Genomic DNA, 13,626 nt, shown 5'->3' with positions numbered 1-13,626 from the left:
AAAGGGAACAACAGAGCATTGAGCAGCTCACCCACCCACCCACCCACCCACCCACCCACCCAGCATGGCCTGGGGCTTAGTGGCCATCCTTTATTCTCCCTCCTCTCCAACAGAGCCCAATCCTTACAGCCTCTGCTTGCTCACCCCTATTCATCCCCTGAGAGCCTCCCCTTCACACCCCTTTGGAGGGACTGCTCTGCTGGTTTTATCCCCATTCTCTCCTTCTCAAAATGCAGAGCTCCTGTGGCAGCTGTCCTGTCTTTTCTATGGGGGTGCTGTGCCTTGCAGGACAAGGGCCAGTACCCACCATCTCTGGGCACCTCTTGCCATGCAGGAAGGGGGAGGTCAAATCGCCTGCCTGTGCCCAGCCTGGGCTTTTGGCAGCTCCTCTCCAGGTTCATATGTGCACTGGGATGTTGGTGGTGCAGAAGGCCTGGGGACAGTAATTCCACCCTCCCCAGGAGCCTGTGTCCCTGTGGTGGAGGGGGACACCCCAGTCAGCTGTGAGTGCTCCCTGGCAGCCAGAGGGTGGCACATTGTGTACACAAGAGTGTGTGAACTCAGTCAAACTTCACAAACAACGATAAGAACAGAGCCAGGACATAATCAGTGCTCAAATATAGCAACTCAAGGTTTCCTGAGGGAGAGACAAGTGAAACAGTGAGTCAGAGCAGGTGTCACAGTGCCTGTGGCTTTCGCTTCCCCTTACCTTGGCTTCTCAGCAGTGAAGCTGGTGCTGGCCACAGGGCCCAATTTAGTCTACAGGGAGCAAAATAGCCCATTACAGGCAGTCTTGTTGCTATGCAGGACATGAGTTTCACAGTGCCCTCCATGGTGGCATGTCCAATGCCATGCAAGTCCCTCACCTCTGGTGGAGCCCCCACCTCCTCCCCATCTCCACTGCTGCCTCTGCTGCTGCTATAAGAACAGCCAAGCATGACCCCAACTGGCAGTTTGGGGCAGCCTTGCAGCTGGCTCCTGAACCAAGAGTTAAGGTGCTGTGCACTCTTCTTGGCCTCTCTGACAGGTCTGGCCAGAGCTTTCCCATGGTGAAAGGGCTGGCTTGGTGAAGCATGACATGGGCCAAGGTGGCTCCAGTCTCAGTCCCTGGAAGCTGTTACAGGGAGGGTTGTAGTGCTCAGCAACCTCTTCCTCAGCCCCTCAATGAGGCGTGCCCTACTCCAGCTCTCCCTGGGGAGAAGACCCACACTATGGCAAAGTGAAGCAAAGAAATGTCTCCCCTCCCTGGTGTGGTTTGGTTTTCCGAGATAACATGGGGCTAACACAGCTTGTGGTTGCAACTGGTAAATTGCTGCCCCTCTAAGCCTGAGGGAGCTGCTGTAGAGTTGAGCTTGTGCACCCTGGCTGTCTCAGACATGGCTCTGCATAAGGAGAGCCACCTGTAGCTCTCTGTAGGCTTGGACATGGCTTGGAATGAGGTACCTGTGTGTTGGACATGGCCTGAGAAAATGGAAAGGGGGAACTCTGAACCTAGGGCCAGACTTACAACTTTCTTAGGGCTGAATCTAGGCAAAAGCTGGCTTGTGCTCAAGTAGAGACCATCAGAACACCAGCAGTACCAGAAGACCCTCTCTGTTGAAGGATTGCACGTGGTTGGCTTTCCCACTGGCACAACAGCAGCGTGGGTAGCAGGTACCATGCTCATCATGGCCATGCCATAGCCCTGGAGAAGAGGTCAGGTTTCCCTGAAAAGTCAGAGCCAAAAAGGAAACTCTTCATAGACAGGAGCCTCCTGGCTACACTGAAGCCAGGACACTTGGGGGCTGTCAGTGTCCTGTGAAGCACAAGCCTCTCTGACCTGCTTTGTCATCCGGGCTGGCTGCTTTTGGCCCCAGGTGGTGGTACAGCAGTGTTTGTGCCTGGAAACAGCTCATCTCTCCATGGCCTTTTCTAACTCAAAACAGTCTCTCTGCAAGAGGACATGGCAGCTAAAATGGGATAAAGTTAGAGGGGCAGGTGCAGCCTGCGTGAAAGCTTTCATAGCGTTCCAGGTACTGATAATGTACTGAACAGGGGGATAAGAGAACAACCAGCTGTGAACTCCCACACATGCATGATGGCTCAGACTCCCGGCCAAAGCCTAAACCAGGTGTTTCTGGTGGTGTGTGAGTGAGTGGGCCCTGTAGCAACCTCTGGAAAATATTTTGGTGCCCATCTTCCTCCTCCTTTCCCTCATGCCTGTAGACAGTGTGGGAAGTGAAGCTGCCTCTCTGCATCTGAGATAAGGAATTTGTCCCACCTCTTTCCTGTATTCCTACACCCCAGAAACCATTCCTGCCCTGTTTTTGTGCCCTAACCTGAGGACCAGCAGATGGATGGGGGCCATAGCCAACAGGGAGCCCATAGCAGTGGGACTCTGCTCCTCTCTGTCCACTGCTGTAGGTGTGGTGACCTGTAGCTGCAGGGTTTGAGTGGGGCAGATGGAGATGATCCACACTCAGGCAGCTGGATGAGTTGGGTGAGGGTCTGTAAGTAAAGGTATTATGTGATGCCTTCAAACCACCCAGCTCTCTGGGGAGCTAGCGGGTGACTTGCAAGCAAAATGCCATACACCAGCAAAATCCTCTATGTGCTGCTGTGTCCTTGGTTCAGCCTGGTGATGGGCTGAGCCTCTGTCCCAGCACCCCTTGGGCACTGCTGCCAGAGTGGTGTCCTGCCAAGAGGTCTGTGGCTCATGCAGTGCCTGCTCCATGCATGGCTCTTCAGTGGTCTGGCTCTGCTGTTTCCCAACGCTGAGCCCAGACCTCTGTGTGCCCAGTGCTGCCCACAGCCTGCACTCATCTGCATCCCATCCTGGGGAGGCTGGGGCTGGTGGGTGGCTGAAGGGAGATGTGCCCATCCACCCTGCAGGGGATGTGTGGATGAACCTAGTTACCAGCTTGGGAAGTTCCTGAGCTGTGCATAGTCCATCCCAGCTACCAATCTGAAAAATCTGTGAGTGTGGCTCCCAGAGGTGCTTGTTCCTTTGGGAATGTGGAACTGCCCAATGTGTGGTCCCACCAAAAGGATATCCTGTGATACCAGGAGGACTTGTGTTCTTGTGTGTGAGTGATACAGCACAGAGGATGGAGTCAGCAACTTGCCCTGTTGGCCAATGCCTCAGTTTTGCAACAGGAAGGGACTCTTTGAAGGGATGTCAGAGCTTTTCATAGAGTTTGGCAGCTGTGGATGGCAGCCATGGTGCATCTGATGGAGTTCATGGTGCTGGCTGAGCCTCTTGGCTGCTTTGCCCTATGCTGGGTGCCAGTCCTCTCGTGTTCCTGCACACAGGACCCCAGGAGCTGCCTCTTAGCTTTGCAGGGCAGCCAGCACTAGTGCTAAGGAGATGCTGTAACCCCCCAGCTCAGTTGCTCCCTGCGAGCTCTGCAGTGCAAAATGCCTGAGAGCCAGTGATCCCTGCGAGGCAGCCGCACGCTGGAGACACAGCACCAAGGTCAGACTAAACACCAGCTGTGTGCCAGGTTGTTGACATTTTGTCCTGGGGGAAAAAATCCTGGAAAGACCTTGAGGAGGCAGTAAGGAAAGGCTCCATGCTGGGATGGGACCCTTTTCCCAGCCACAGACCCTCTGGAGAGACCTTGAGTGAGTGTATCCAGCTGCTGGCAATGCTCACTGCCCTGGCATGTGTCCCCAGGCTTAGTGACTTCAACTTTTATCTCAGAAAGGGGGAAAAAAATCCTTGAGCTTGTGCTGTAGCTCAAGAGTCACATCATGTTTTGGGATGCTGCAGAAGCTGAATCCCAGGGAAGCAGTAATGGCACTACCCCCTCTCCCAAGTGCTGACATCCGGGGCTCAGGCCAGGCATGTGGCTCTGCTGGTGGCCTCTGGCATCACTCCTGGGGCAGAGCCTGCTGTGTAGGTCTCTGGGCCAGGTGCTGCTGGCCTGGACAATTAGGACCATCAGTTCAAGTGGGCCAAAACCAATTAAAAATGGGGTCTACTGAGCTGCTGTGTGCTGCTCCCAGGCAGGAAGAGGTTCGTACAATTGTGAAAGCATGGGATATGCTGAGGTGTTGAAGAGAAACTGCACGTGGTGCTTTCACAAAAGATGCACGTCCCTCCAGCCATGCTCATTGCTAGTCTAAACCCAAATCATCTTTAGGTTAATCACTGCCCTGCAAGCCTGATCAAATATTCCTGTCTGTTTTTCTACCCCTTTGCTCGGTCTCAAGCCATGGAAGAACTTCTCCCCTTGTACCACAGGAGGCAGAACTCACGGGCTTTGATCCTTCTTAAACATGTAGTACAGAAACCAACAAGCAAAGTCCATATGGCCTTGTACTAGCAAGTAAGGTTCCAGTATCTATTTTAACAACCTTTGGCAGAATGGCCAGAAAGAAAAAAATTCCCCACAAGCCTATATCCATACACTGTGTCTGCAGATTACCTTGCAAAGGTAAGTCCAAATCAGTTTGTTCTCTTTTAGTCACTTTTGGACTGCCTCAGCTGAACACTGTTGGGTTTGTGAGATGATGGCATTTGCTCTGCAGCTGGCAGCCCTTGGCTGCAATCAGTGGGTTTATGGATTTTCTAAATGCATCTTTGCTTGTCCTTCATTTTTTGCCTCTGGAGATTTGCCAGGTAGGGGTATAAGCCCTTTGGTTCTGCAGTTTTCTAAGATGGTGGGCAAGCTATTTTGATGTCTCAATGCAAATTGCTGGCATAAATTAACTCATTTAATTCTGTCTCCAACTTGAAAACTTTTTTCTTGGAAAAGCAGCAATAAAGCTGAAAAGAGAGTAGACTTTCTAGCCCACCATGCAAGAAGGAGGAGGGAGGACAGTTGCTTTGTTTGGGAGATGGTTTTGGTTGTTTGTTAGAAGCAGATACAAATATCTGGAACTTTGTCAGACTTTGGGTTCTTATTTTCTTTCCTTCTCTTTTTTTTTTTGTGATTTAATTTTTATTATATTTAGGAAATTAGGTCTTGATTTTTTATCTTTTTCCTGGAAGACTTTTGACACAATTCAAGCAAGGGGAAAAACAAGAACAACCAAGAGGCTCAAAAATTCTTTAGTCGAACAAACAATTCAAAACATCCATGTTTTATGTTGGTTCCTTTTAGCAGCTGTTTGTCTCCAGATGTCTGGCAAGTGGTCACAAGAAGCACTTCATGTGAAAACTCGAGGAGTGCTCACTGCTTCACCTGGCAATGGGGAGGGCTTCCATCTCTGTGTATCCTTATCTGACCATCTTCTGCACCAAACAGGAGTAAGACAGGAGATCTTAGGGAAAGCAGGTTATGCAAGGAGAACTCAACACAGGATTAAAAACCAAATCCATATTTTAACACCCCCCCCCCCCCAAACCCCAAACCCCAAGCCTCTTCTTGGCTACCTTGGGAGTTTTATAGGTCAGAAAGTAAAAGCCCTCCAACTAAAACTTGCCAGAGTTTCAAATTATCTGTGACCTTCTGGAGATGACAAGGTACTGCCATGCCCTGTCTGCCTCTGGCAGTAATGTTGCAAAGGACTGATGCACTCTGCACGAAGAGCCCTTTTCCTGCCTGGGGAAGACTCTTCAGTTTAGCTAATATGGCTGGTCTTTTGGGAAGGATTAAAACTTGCTTTGGAAAACCTCTTGCCTGTTTGACCACTGGCTTTGCCCAGCTGAGGAGCTTTTGCAAAATGCAAATGGAGCTTTAGCTGCTGAAGCTTTTTTTTCGGGAAAGCAAGATAGCTGAATTGCTGCCCCTGGGTCTTGGAAAGAGGAGGGAAATGCATTTGGGTGTGACCAGGCTCAGGGTCACCCCTATCAGCACTGCCCCCCCAGAGCAGCAATGCAGTGGCAGATGCTCATCTTCCCTGTGCCTCAGCCCTGGGACTGTCCACCCTGAGGCCCAGCTGCACTGAAGCCCATCCCTGCTGGGTGCCCTGTGCCTGGCCTGCTTAGTGACAGGGGTGGGGATGAGGGCCTGAACTTCAGTACCAGTGTAGACTCAGACACAGTTCCCCATTCACTGTGCTGCCACTCCTGGCATGTGGTGCCCTTAGCTAAACAGATGGGTCTGTGACAATTTTTTTGTTTTTCATTTTTTTCCAGAATAGGAAGTCAAATATGTCTTACTTGGCTTGGAAAGTCAAAGAATAGGGTGGATGGAAGTGAACTGGATGTGACCTCTCAAAAAATTGTCTGTCAGCAGGAAAGCAAATGCTAAAAGAAAAGTAATAAGGTTTAAAAAAGTGAAACATTTAAAATGAAAAAAGAAATGGAAATCTCATGAGCAACATAGTTTGGGCCATCAAATAACATCCTCAAAGATTACTTTAGTTGAATATGACCCTGTTCTTTCTGGCTCATTTTCTGGGCAGTCACAAGAAGATGCCCACAACCTGACTGGTTGTGCCATATCAGCACTGCCAGCCACGTGCCTGCCCACACTGTCCCTGCCCACCCTGAGGCAGGTGGATGTCTGTTCTGGGACAATCAGCCTGCATGAGCCAGAACTGAGCCCAGGTTAAAAAAAATCAGCAGCTTTTTTGACCTTGGGAAACAGACCACCTCATTCCCCTGACCCCTTCCTGCATCTTCCCAAGGGGACCTAGAGATTTTCTGGGGCTGTGCAGGCTCCTTGTTGCATTTCCTGATCCTTGGGGGAGCAGCTCCAACATTGCCCTCTCCGTCCCTGCCAGCTCTCCCTATGTGAGGTTACTTGACTGTGCTTATGAAAATAACTCGTATGTCCCAGTTTATTATTTCTCCTAAGCAGATGAGAGGGTTGGAGGCTGATCAGAGCAGAGTCTCCTGGTGAGTTCATTCTTCAAAAGCTCGTGTGGGCTGCTTCCCATTAGGGCTTGCTGTAGTGCCAGGAGAATAGAATGATTCTCCCTGGATTCATGTGCACGTCCCTTTACTGCTGTCCTGGAGTGGCTACAGCTGCTCCACTCCTGGGATTTGCCAGACACAGCAGACTCTGTGCTGTTTAGACTGCATGGGCTGCTGGCATCCAGAGAGGGATGTGTTGGAGCAGCATGAGCTCCCAGCTGGGCAGTGCAGCCGTGGGCTTGGGACTGATCTCCCTGGCAGTCCCCAGGTACAGACATGCTTTCCATTCACAGATGCTGTGGGAGGGGGCTTCTAAAGAGCTTTGTTCTTCCTCACCCAAGAAAACCCAATTGAAAGCCTCCAAACCTCAAGAGTCAATATGCTTAATTTAACAATGATGGTCTAAATCTGCAGGGGGCTGCAGGGTGTCACTGGAACTGCTCACTGCCCATGTTGTCCTCACTGGTTGCTCCAGGTCTGCAGTGTATTTCCTTGGGTTGGATGATGAGCATTGCAAGACCAGGCTGAGGATGCAGCCCTCCATCAGAAAACCTTGCTGCTGGCTGCAGTGTATTTTTGAGAGTTGTAAGGATTATTTCTAGTTGCACTGCTTGCTGCCCCTCTGAATCATTAAAATAACTTGCATCCCTCAGCAAACATTGACATACCTTTCCAAGATAGGTGTTGAAAAGGTGTTGTAGTTTGAGCTCCTTGGAAATGGGCCACTGGAGGATGGGGCAGGAGGGAGCAATGGGTTTTTCCGGGGAACAGCCCCAAAGTCTGTTTTTAGCAAGTCACTTTGAAGGTTCATTGCCAATTGCCAAATATTTCTGCACTGTTGCTCCTGTAATGACTATGTAACTAGTTTTGCTGGCTAACAATAACAGTGATGATGACAGTGCACAGAGCGAGACCACCTAAATGCAGTGCACCAGAGAAGAACTTGCCTAATTGCATCATGTGCTCTAAAAATGATTGAGGGCATCTTATTCATAACCACTCCGTCTGCACAATCTCCTCCATCTTCTTCAGGTCTCAGGATGCACTGCTAGACTGATTACCCACCCCATACCGCTGGGTTCTGCAGGCCTGAGCTGGCATCAACAGGTGCCCCTGACAGCTGCCACTGCACCAGTCAGGCTGCAGAACATTTCTACGTATTCTGCTTTGTAGTTGTCTGTTGTTGGCATTTGAAATTTTATTATTTTAAAAGCTCTTGGATGTGCACCTCAAAAATGTTTTGGTGTGCTGCTGTAACAGAGTTCAGTTCAAGGAAATGCTCAAGTGCAAACAAATCTACCATAACAGGACATGGAGCATTTCCCTTCAAAGCAACTACTTCACTGGGTTCTGCCAAAAGAAGCTATCCTACCATCACCATAAAATATGTTTGAATTTTTCAAATGTTCTTGTCTGTTCTCATAAAGGAGCAGCTCTTCTGCTTTGTGCTCTCTTACTGCTCTGGACTTAAGAGAAATTCTTGTTTAATTTATTGTTCAAACTGTGATGTTGACCATCAGTTGGTCTCTGCTCAGTAGCCTCTCACCAAGTTCATATGTCATACTGACAGTAGGTATGAACTTCTGGATGGGTTTTCATCCAACAATTCCAGAGAGGCTCATATGCCTGAAATGCACTGTCCAGCCACCTTTGGAAGAACCCTCTGAAGTTCACTGGGACCAGAAAAGGGGGATTGCTCCTCGTCTGCAATGCAGAGCACTGTCAGGGAGAATTTCAGTTCTGACAGTTTTCCCCACCCTTGCAGACTCAAGGGGTTGGATGGGCCAGACTGATTAGGCTTTAATTACCGACAGCAGCAGATTGAAGTGACCTCAGGGTCTGAGGTTTCTGTCTCTGCTCTTCTATGCTTGGGTGAGCACTTGCCAGACTAGTTCAATGACACTCTTTTGGGATCTCCTTTTACTGGCTTATCTCTGGGGCCTTGCAGCTTACTGAAGAGGTGGCCCAAGAACTTCTAGGAACTCCTAAATCCACATAGGATGTATATGCCTTTGAGGGCAGAGTTGGGTTACACTTTGCTTGCTATTGCTGCTCAGAAGAGCAGGTTCAAGTGCTATGGATATCCCTGTCCCAGACTGCCCACCTTATCTCCAAGGAAGATGACAATGGATCAATGAGCAAGAGAACCTGCAGGATGCTGATGGATCAATGAGGCAGAGAACCAGCAGAGCTAATAAATGCCAGCCAGGCATCTCCTTTACTACCAGTCTTAATTCAGTCAAGGGGCCACACCGTACCTTCCCTGTTCTTGTGAAGACGTTCATTAGTGATAGTCTTCAATATGCAAAGACACCTTTGAAATGTCCTTTTTGGGCAGACAGGGTAACATCTTACTTGCCAATAAGCAAACCTGTTCAGATGATGTAAAAACAGCTTTTCCAGCCAAAGTATGAGCAATGCCTAAGTGTGTCCAAGTTGTTACAGCAGCCAGATGATGCTATTAACCTTTAAACCACATGAGTTATGAGCTCCTTGTTCTGCAAACATTCTGCTGAGAAACAGCCTTTGCAACCATCTCTTTCAAGAAAATAAGCATCATAAAGTGATGGACAACACTGGGCATGTTCTGTGGAATGAGTATCTAACACCAGGGCAGGACATCTGCTTTTGTGCAGCATTGCTTTTTGGTAGGTGTTTGTTACAGGTGCCACACTAGAAACCAAAGAGATTCCACAAATATGACTCAATTGTGAATGATCTTATTGATAGTAGCTCTACTTAGCACTACAGCCACATTTGAACCTTCACCTTCACCCCTTTCTTCAAGCAGAAGGCCAGATTACAGCCTAGTTGCACTGACCACACAGTACCCATGTGCCAGGCAAGAATTGCAGCTTGGGTAGCAGCTCATGTTTATAGTAACCATGAAGGCCCTTCACCCAAAATGTTCCCCAAACATACCTGGGATCCCCCTCCTGAATGTACCAGGCACAAAGGTTTTTTTTTTTTAAAAGATGGACAACACAGGACACCTACTGCTTGGGGACAGGCCACACAGTTGGGCCCAGCAGAGTTGTTGAGTTCATCACTCCAGGCTTCATTAAAAGGTCAACAAGTATATCATTCTCCTCACTGGCTACATAAAAGTTGGGTTTGCTTTCTGGAAAAAAACCCAACAACAGTGTAGAAAGAGCAAAAAGGTCATGCTGAGCCTTTCTTCTGAATGTTTGCCATTCACGCCAGGTCTGAGCGAGTTACAGGACCTTCCCAATGGGCTGAGATTAAGTGCATCACATTTTCCCATCGTTTCCTTAATGGTTTATTGGAAAATCACATATGCAGGTAACAGCTGAGCTGCAAGTACCATGCAGAGATGTGTCAGGGCCACACTGACTAACACAGACACAATACACAACTGATGTGTACACTGGCTCAGGTCTCCAGTTCAGGAACAGTCTATCCACACCATTTCCACACAACATGGCTCATGCTAGTCATGATTGCCTACCTGGATACAAAGTCAGACCTTGTTTCCAAAAACATTTCCACTCAGAAGGATCAGTATTAGGGGACACTGAACTGTTTGACGCTTCAGGAGTACCTCCTTCCAGAGCACAGGGGTGTGTATTTAACAACCTTCCTTGCTACCCCCAAAAAAGTAGAGGATAAACTACTACCATGGATGGGAAGAATGAAGGAGAAGAGGCTCTGCTATTTACATCTTTCTGGAGCAAGGACTTCTCATAACACCGAGGTGAAAGTACTGAGCACACAGTAACATTCTGAGTTTTGCTTCTCTTGTGTTAATCACACTGTAATGGCAAGTCCTGCCACATCTGGATGAGGAATCTGGTTTTCAAGGGAAGCACAGCTGAGAAAGGCTTCAAACAGGATTTGATTAGCCGATTAAAAGCAGATGCTGGGCTGGCAGACAGTTTGCTGTGGATCATCTGATACAATCCCCTTCCCCTCGTTTTCGTACATAATGTCCTTCCAAGCAAAGCCACCTCCTCCATAGCTATGTCTAAATTGCATTAGGAATCTTGGCTTTTTTTCAGTTATACATGATGTGAATTGTTTTGCCATTTAAAATATTTTAGGGGGATTGTAGAGTCAAGCAGTTGACTGCTTATCAGAATTCCACCTGGTATTCAAAGAGGCAGAGGCCATGCTGCAGAGGGCCTGGGGCTGCAGCATTTTAATCCTTGCAGTCCTTAACCCTTACACAGCACTTTCCCCACTTCTCTTGGAGGAGAGATCTCCATCAACTCTGGGACCAGAGAAGGACCACCCTCCCCACCACCCCACACACTTTAGTTTTAAGCATATGAGCTACGAGGGCTTTGTATCCCAATACTGAAGCATAAAGCATCTTTCTCTCATTATCATTAGGAAGGAAACACACCTTTGCAGCAGGTTTGCTTGTCCCCACCTGCTCCAGTATGGCTCTGGGCTGTTTCAGCATACCCACATCTTCATCTGAGCCTAACGTAGAGACTGGACACTGCATGTTGCTTGTCTCTGTACTCAGTTGTTCATCCTTCTAACTCGAGTATTATTATTTTCCCATGGGAAATTAAAGACAATTCAATGGGCCAGTTGCCTTGGGAGTATAGGTTCCATACTGGTGTTAGTCCTCCTTGGTGCTGGAGGATCACAAATTGCATTGTTTCAGGTAGTTTTCTTCTCACTCTTCCTCAGGTACAGCTGAAACAATTCACTTACTCTCCCAAGACTGCACTTGCTAACAGAAGTCACTGGGATCAGTTCCTACTTAGCCAGAATCAACATAGTCAGGAATTTCTGTGTTACACTTAGAGGTGCAAACAAGTTTCAGATTGGGACTATTCATTTGGTTGCTTGGTCACAGATGTAACAGAAGATTCACCCCAGAGGGGCCAGGGAAAGGGGATAACTCCTTTTCCTCTTGTTTTTCACTTTGACAAAGGGGAAGGGCTGGTATCAGCTTGCTGAACAGCAGAACCATCTAAATTAATTTCACATGGAATGTCTGGTCTCAGCAGCAGGATGCTAATCCTTTGCAGCACTGCAGCCACAGAAGTGCTTGGGGACAGACTGAGGAGAAGGCCTCCAGGGCAATGTTGAGGCAACACAGGCATACCAGACAGGAAAAACAGGGGTTTAAGCTACCACTGAGGAAGAGAAGATGCCAGAGAAACTCAGCAGCTCTGTTTTCATCCTAGGATTTTGTGAGCAGGAAAGCACAGGAAAAAGAAGAGCTCACCTGCAAGTAAACACATGGCAAACAAGGAACTGGAACAGGTTGCCCAGAGAGGCTGTGGATGCCCCATCTGTGTGAGTGTTCAAGACCAGGCTGGGGCACCAAGATGGGACACTGAGCAACATGGTTTAGCGAAAGATGTCCCTGCACAGGGCAGGAGTGTTTGAACTAGATGATCTTCAGGGTCTCTTCCAAACCAAACCATTATGTATGTATGGCCAGACTTAGCGAACGCAGATTTGGGCAGGGCTCTCCCCATGTGGGTGTGCCCTTCCAGCCTGTGCAGGGGATGTTTTAGGTGAGGCACAGCGTGCACAGAACTGGCCCCACCATTTCAGTCCTGAGGTCCATTTGCCACGGCCGAGCGAGCTTGGACAGTGACAGGGAAGTCCTCGGGACTGTCACAGCCCCCGGTACTAACCGTGGCTGACCCTGCTGAGCATCCGAGATGTGACGGGATGGGATGGCAGGGAGGCATTGAACTGCCAGGGGATGGTCCCACTGAGACTGGAACTCATGTCCTTGGGATTCAGAGTCCAGAATGCTCTCCATTAGACCATGGGACTGCCCTCCAAACCATTCTATGATTCTATAAATTCACACTGGCATAAGAACCTGTAGACATTCTGACTTTGCCCATAACTTTCTGCCACTTCCTACTCCCAACAGCATCCAGTTAAGGAAATCAGGATAACACACCACAGGAGAAGAAGCCACCAGGTACTTCACCTTTCACTGCCTTGGCAACTGTTACAAACTCAGCTTGGCCAAATGACAACAGGTAAGCCCAGATACTGTGAGTCACCTGTCCATGGTTGGACTCTTAAGACATCTAATAGCAGTGCCACCAAGAGAATACAGGATCTGTCAGAAGAGGTGTGGCTCAGGAGTGCCTGAGCACCACATCAGAGTTTCACTGACAACAGAAGCTGTCACTCCACCACTGTAAAGCCCTGTGCAACACTGAGGGTAACAACAACACTCATAATTACACTAATACAATTCTCTAAGGTGACTCCCCTTTAGAGCCTGCAGATGGTGTGAATGGCTTTAAACAAGGCAAAAAACCCTTCATCAGAACTTTTCATCCTGCAGTGACTGCACTGGGTAGAGGTGGTAAAATGTGTTATGACATACACAGACTGCCTCCCTGGCCTCTTCAGGAGGAAAGCATTGTATCCAACCTTAGTTAGGGCGAGCCACTGTTTATCTCTGCCTAAATCAGATGCAGCTCTGCTGGTTTAATGTAATTTTTTTTTTGCATATTAGAATTCAACAGTTAAATATTTTAATAGGAATGAATATCCTGAGCATTTAAATGATTTCATTTTTTTCACTGTCACATTAAATTTTTAAATATCTCCCTTAAAAAAATGAAATCAGTAAATAGCCACAACTCCAGGCTCACTGGAAAACACAGGATCTTTGCACCATGATGCAGGTCTGTCTTGTCACTGACACGTGCAAGACTTGTGTAAGAAATGAGATTTAAAGCACAGTTTTTCACAGGAAAAATATACACAGTAAGATGCACAGTGCCAAGATCTCCTTTACGCTTTGCAAATGTTCTGGAGGCACATTCACACTTCACCGAGCCAAGTAATTTCTTAAAATGACTGGATGAGGGTCTGAAAAA

Source organism: Pithys albifrons, chromosome 1, assembly GCF_047495875.1.
Source record: "Pithys albifrons albifrons isolate INPA30051 chromosome 1, PitAlb_v1, whole genome shotgun sequence".
Taxonomy (NCBI): Eukaryota; Metazoa; Chordata; class Aves; order Passeriformes; family Thamnophilidae; genus Pithys; species Pithys albifrons.
This window is presented reverse-complemented; position numbering follows the sequence as displayed.